Genomic DNA, 6,265 nt, shown 5'->3' with positions numbered 1-6,265 from the left:
TGACTGGGGAGGAAAACGCAAAGTGGAATAAAGTCTGATTTGAAATTGCCTGAGCTGAGAGAAAGCTTCTCCCTGTTTCTCCCAACTTGGTGTAGTAGCAGCTTCTAAGCTGGTGAGCTGGGTTGGATGCCCCACTCCTCTAGAAGAAGAAGAAGAAGGAGAAGAAGAAGAAGAAGAGTTGGTTCTTATATACCGCTTTTCCCTTCTCGAAGGAGGCTCAAAGCGGCTTACAGTCGCCTTCCCATTCCTCTCCCCATAACAGTCACCCTATGAGGTGGGTGAGGCTGAGAGAGCCCTGATATCACTGCCCGGTCTGAACAACTTTATCAGTGCTGTGGGGAGCCCAAGGTCACCCAGCTGGTTGCATGTGGGGGAGCGCAGAATCGAACCTGGCATGCCAGATTAGAAGTCCGCACTCCTAACCACTACACCAAGCTGGCTCTCCACATGCAGCCAGCTGGGTGATCTTGGCCCAGTCACAGTGCTGTTAGAGCTGTTCTCACAGAGCAGTTCTGTCAGAGCCCTCTCAGCCCCACCTACCTTACAGGGTTTCTGTTGCAGGGAGAGGAAGGGAAGGATGAGTCTATATCCAGTTCCGAATCTCTGTTTCCCAAAACAAGACTCTCTGAGGAACTGACTGATGGTGTGAAGATCCATTGTTCATGATTGTATATAAATTGTTTTTTTTCAGGGTTTCTCGGTTTAGTTTTGCCTCTTGTCCCACCATGCCGATCTCGCTGTTTTCTGCTGCTCCACACAGATGAACGCTCTGTCTCGATCTACCCTGCAAGGCTGGTGTGTGGATGAAATGGAAGAGATGTCGTCCACTTTGGGACCCCTTGGAGAGAAGGGTGGGGTACAAACTGAGTAACGAAAACCAATGAGTTGGAAGAACAAAAATTGAGTTTAGGGACACCTTTAAAACCAACAAAGATGTCAGGACATCCCCCCAAGCACCCCCTCGCAGAGCCCTCACCCAGGTGGGTTGGAAACGTGGAGGCTTAGCTAAGGACAGGAGAACAGCCCTGCCGCACTCATGGGGTCTGTCCTGACTCCATGGCAGCCTGCAGGGCAGGCGGGCAATACTTTAAACAGACTCACAGGCAGCCTATCCGAGATTGAGAGCAAAGAGCTGGCTCAGCAGGCAGGGCCAGGCTTGGAGCATGCAAAGGCAGGAGAAACCCCAGAGGGCAAACAGAGGGGAAAAGAAACAAACACTAGGAGGGAAGACACAGGGAGAGGGAGTTAAAAGCCCAGGGACCAGTCTACTGTGAACTTACCTTGTGATACCCTTGTAGGAAGAAGCCAACAAGGAAGCAGTAGGAGCCAGGAACGACAGGACTGGATTCAAGTCTGGAAGAGAAGCTGTTAGGAGGGGCAGGGTTAAAGTAACTTCAGGTTATTGAGGAAGGAGGAGGAGTTAGAATGGGAAAGGGTATAAAAAGGAAGGTGGTAGATAAAGGTTAAAGTGACCAGAATTAAGGGAACCTAAGGCCTGCCTGCTGGCGGCCAAATAAAAAAAAAATGGAGAATGCCGTGGGACGCGGGGCAAATGCCCCAAATGTGGGACTGCCCCACCAAATGCGGGACATCTGGCCACCTTATTAAAAGTTGAAGAAGGAAGAGAGAGGGAGACCAAGGAGTAGTGCCACAGAGACCTGAGAGAGGAGTCTTGTGAGTCTCCTAGGCGGCTGCCAGTCTGGAACATTCAGTGTCGTGGAGGGCAGAAGAGTCAGCGATTGGAAAAGGAGAGATTCCCAGAAGATATCCAGTGACTCTGATAGCTCAGATTCAGGATCTTTGGAGGGGTCAACTGGGAGTGTGATAGAAAACCCTGACTTGGCTCTTTCTGCACCACATGTTGTATCTACACAAGCTCCATTAAAGCTCCAGTGTGCTGCTGAATCTTTGTGGGAGTCTTCTTGTTGGAGTGAGGTTGGTGGGCCAGGACTGGCTACTCCGGGGTACCTCGAAAAACCTCACAAAAGATTTATTCAGCTTTCATGTGCAGGCACCCTCCTTCAGACAAAATTGATTTGGAGACATCAGTAAAGAGATGTGGGCCACTTTGGGTCCCCCTTGGAGAGAAGGGTGGGAAAGCCATGAAACCCCATGATTTGGAGGAGGCAACACAGGTGGGCCTGAGAGTAGAGCTTCTCATCACTTCTGGGCTGGGCTGGGGTGCGTGCCCAGCAGGGGCCGCTATCTGGCTGCCTCCTCAGGCCATCCATCCTCAGCCACCCGCTCCCCGCCCAGCTGGAGCCAGACCCAAAACAGCACAGTGAAGCCTGAGGCTACCAAGCTGCACCACCACCTGGAGCACCTGGCGGGAGATTGTGCTGTGCTGGAGGCACTGTTAGAGCAGCTGGAGGCCAAGTGCGGGTGCCTGCAGGAGGAAGTGCAACAGTGGTGGTGCCCCCTGCCAAGTTGCTCACCCTGCCGTGACCCCTGTGAAAGTGTCATTCAACCCCCAAAGGGGTCCTGACCCCCAGGTGGTGAATCACTGTGCTAGATTGTGCTACCTTTGAAACCCATCTGGCAACATCAGTAGGTCTAAAACAGGAAGGCATCGACTAGGCACAGAATACATGGCAAAAGCTTTGATTAACATGGTTTTGACAACAACTAGGCAATCTTAAAGCCCAGCACCCCTTGCTACAAGGTCTTTGATTCCCTGCTCCTCCACATGCAGCTGGTTGAACAGTAACATCAGGGCTTTCTAAGACCCACCTACCTCGCAGGGTGTCTGTTATGGTGAGAGGAAGGGAAGGCAATTGTAATTCTTTTTGAGACTCCTTCTGGTAAGACTTACAGAAGGAGTCTTACAGAAGGAGCCTTCCCTTCCTCTCCCCACAGTAGACACCCTGTGAGGTAGGTGGGGCTGAGAGAGCTCTGAGAAGTGTGACTAGGCAAAGGTCACCCAACAGACTGCATGTGGAGGAGTGGGGAATCAAACGTGGTTTGCCAGATTAGAGACTGCCACTGTTAACCTCTATACCATGCTGGCTCACTCTAGCAGGGTCAGCCCTGGCTGGTATTTGGATGGGAGACCTCCAAGAAATGCCAAGACGGTGATGCAGAGGCAGGCAATATAATATCGACTGGTTAAATTTTAGTCCCTTTCCTAACTATCTCGAGCATACTGTTGTTATAGGAATGAGCCATTTCCAAGTAAAGTTCCATGGGCCAGATTCCCCCCTCCCTGTTCTTTTCAGCCAGCTATTGTGATATTTGGTTAATATAGCAGAATCATAGAAGTATGATTCCTGAACTTCCAGGGAAGGTATAAATATAATAAATATTATTATTATTATTACAGTATATTAATCTCCCAAGAAATATGTTTTTTTTTAAAGTCATCTCACACCAGTCAATTCAGCTATGTTAGCACAACCCTGAATTTTACCAATGGATAGTGTCTTCTTCCATCATTGGAGGAGGGGTGGTATTTTGCTGATTGTCCTCTCCCATAGTAGCCACCCCTTCTCAACCTTGCTGCTATATTGTTCATGAATAGAAGCACTTTTGGGGCAGGAATTTGGGGGTAAAGTCCTTAGCCCTGGCTCACCAGAGGGCCCCCACATGGAGCACATGCTAGCAGTAACTATACACATCTGTCCAAGCTCACTGCACAGTGCTTGAGGAGTCTGGAGAGGCAAGTCAAGTGCAACTCCAAGAGTAGTACAATGTACCTAAGCACAATATTTCACTGTGGAATCGAGCTACACATGCTTACCTAGTCAGTTGTAGCTCTTTCCTGTTAGCCAAGGCATTAATGTTCAAGTCAATATTTGTGACAAACATGCCTAAAATGTCATGTAAATATTTATCTGTAAGTCTGGATCTACATTTGGATTTCACAATTTTCATCTTGGAAAAAAATTGTTCAGATATATGTGATGCCAAAGACTGGGGCAGATCGGCGCTACTTATATTATTAGATCTCTCAGCAGCATTCAACATAGTAGACCATGAGCTTCTAGCTCACCCCCTCGCTGATGCCGAAATCAGAGTGATTGCCTTTCAGTGGCTGATCTCCTTTCTCCGGAATTGTGGACAGAGGGTAGCATTATCAAGCCATCAGGGGGAAATTCTCCAACTCTATTTAAGATCTTCATGCACCCTCTTGCCCAGCTGATGTGGTTTGGGCTGGGTTGCCACCAATATGCTGATGACACCCAGCTCTTCCTCCTGATGGATGGTCACCTGACTTTCCCCCTGAAACATTACCAGCTGCCTGGAAGCAGTGACAGGATGGCTTAAGCAGAGTCATCTGAAGCTCAACCTTTCAAAGACAGAGATCCTGTGGCTGGTCAGGAAAGGTCCAAGTGAGGAAGTGTGCCTTCCCAATCTGGATGGAGTGCAGCTAACAGTGGCCCACTCCGCCAGGAACCTGGGAGTGATACTTGATGCCTCCCTCTCAGTGGAGGCTCAGATCACAACAGTAGCACAGCTGGCATTTTACCACCTCTGCCAAGCCAAACTACTAGCGCCCTACTTGGTCCCGGAACACCTGGCCACAGTGATCCACACAACGGCCACCTCTAGATTGGACTTCTGAAACTCGCTCTATGCTGGCCGGCCCTTATCCTTGATTCAGAAACTGCAGCTGGTCCAGAATGCAACTGTCAGGATCCTCACAACAACACCTTGGAGGTCCCACATCCAGCCCATCCTCCAGAAGCTGCGCTGGCTCCTGATTGAATTCTGGATGAGGGTTAAGGTGTTGGTTATCACCTTTAAGGCCATGTGTGGTCTGAGCCCAGTATACCTGAGGGATCGCCTCTCCACCTACATCCTTCAAAGAGCCTGGAGCTCTACCACCTCCAACCTCTTGGTGGTCCCTGGCCCCAAGGAAGCCCGCTTGACCTCAACCAGGGCCAGAGCTTTTTCCATTCTGGCCCCCACCTGGTGGAACGAGCTCCCAGAGGAGATCAGGGCCCTGACAGAACTAAAGCAGTCCCACAGGGCATGCAAAAGGGAGCTCCTCCACCAGGCATTTGGTTGAGGTAGACCAATCCATCACTCCAAATTGGCAGAGCTCTGTGCCTGCATGTGTGCGCCCAGTGCAACGCTGCTGCCCATGCCTCTCCCCCCAACCTGTGCTGCGGTGCTGGCTGCTACAGGCGGGAATGGCTGAATTCAGTAGCTGGATTGCCCAACCCTAGATCTTACCTGTACCATTTTCTTGTTTCATGTAAACTGCCCTGAGCCTTTGGGGAGGGTGGTATATAAATACAACAAACAAACATGCCCACAGTAAATTTCTTTAGATTGATAAATATATCAGGTTGACCAAAATAGAAATCTAACGGGCTATTTTCTTTGTAAATGTCTCTGAGATTATCATTGGTTTACAAATCAATTAGTTCCATCTGACAAAATTCCTTGCATCATCTGGTGTGACTTCAAATGGGTTCTGAAACGTTCTTATTTGCATTCCATGCTTGTGGCAATCAGTGAACCTGTTTGGGTATTGCACCTGCAATAGGTTCAGTGCTTTGATGTGTCTTTGAACACTGAACTGTAAATTCCTGTCCTCAAATTTTAGTCCATTGCAGCATGAGAAGTTTAAAAATTGTCTTCACTAACTTGCTTCACAAAAATGTTTAGTTTTGCTCCAAGAACTTTCAGTTCAAAGTACATGTCACACACAAGCTTCCCTTTCCTCTGCAACCTTAGATTCAATGTGTTCTGATACTCTGTGATATTAATTAAGAAAGCCAAATTGAAAATCCATTCAGGTTAGAAAATACTTCTTGATCTTTTTGATTCTCCTTGAGAAAAACATCAACTTTATAATGAAGACTAAAAAACATTTGAGGACTTTGCCCCTGCTAAACCACCTGCATGATACAATACATCTCCATATTCTGCATCTATCTTTGAGACACAATTTTGAAACTGATGCCTAACGTACTTAATGCTGGATACAACAAAACTTTCCCACTGAATAACCTTACCGGACAAGACTTGCTCATGGATAATGTAATGAAATTGCATGGGAAGTGTACTATTTAATTTCAATATCTCTTCACTGATTCTGGCAATGCCACCAATTTTACTTCCCATCAGATTTCTTGCACCATCAGTTGTGATTGCTTTCAATTCATCACAACTCTGAGCAAGATTTTCTACTGATTTACACACCTTCAATAATATGTTTTCTGCAGCTGCAGTACCTTTCAAAATCTGCTTTTCAAACTATCCCCTGATAAAAATTAGTAGTTGAGCAGTGTCTGTAATATCATCTAATGCCAAAAGA

The sequence above is a fragment of the Paroedura picta genome, chromosome 2, assembly GCF_049243985.1.
Source record: "Paroedura picta isolate Pp20150507F chromosome 2, Ppicta_v3.0, whole genome shotgun sequence".
Classification (NCBI taxonomy): Eukaryota; Metazoa; Chordata; class Lepidosauria; order Squamata; family Gekkonidae; genus Paroedura; species Paroedura picta.
The sequence above is the reverse complement of the archived record's forward strand: the minus strand, read 5'-3'. Positions refer to the sequence as shown.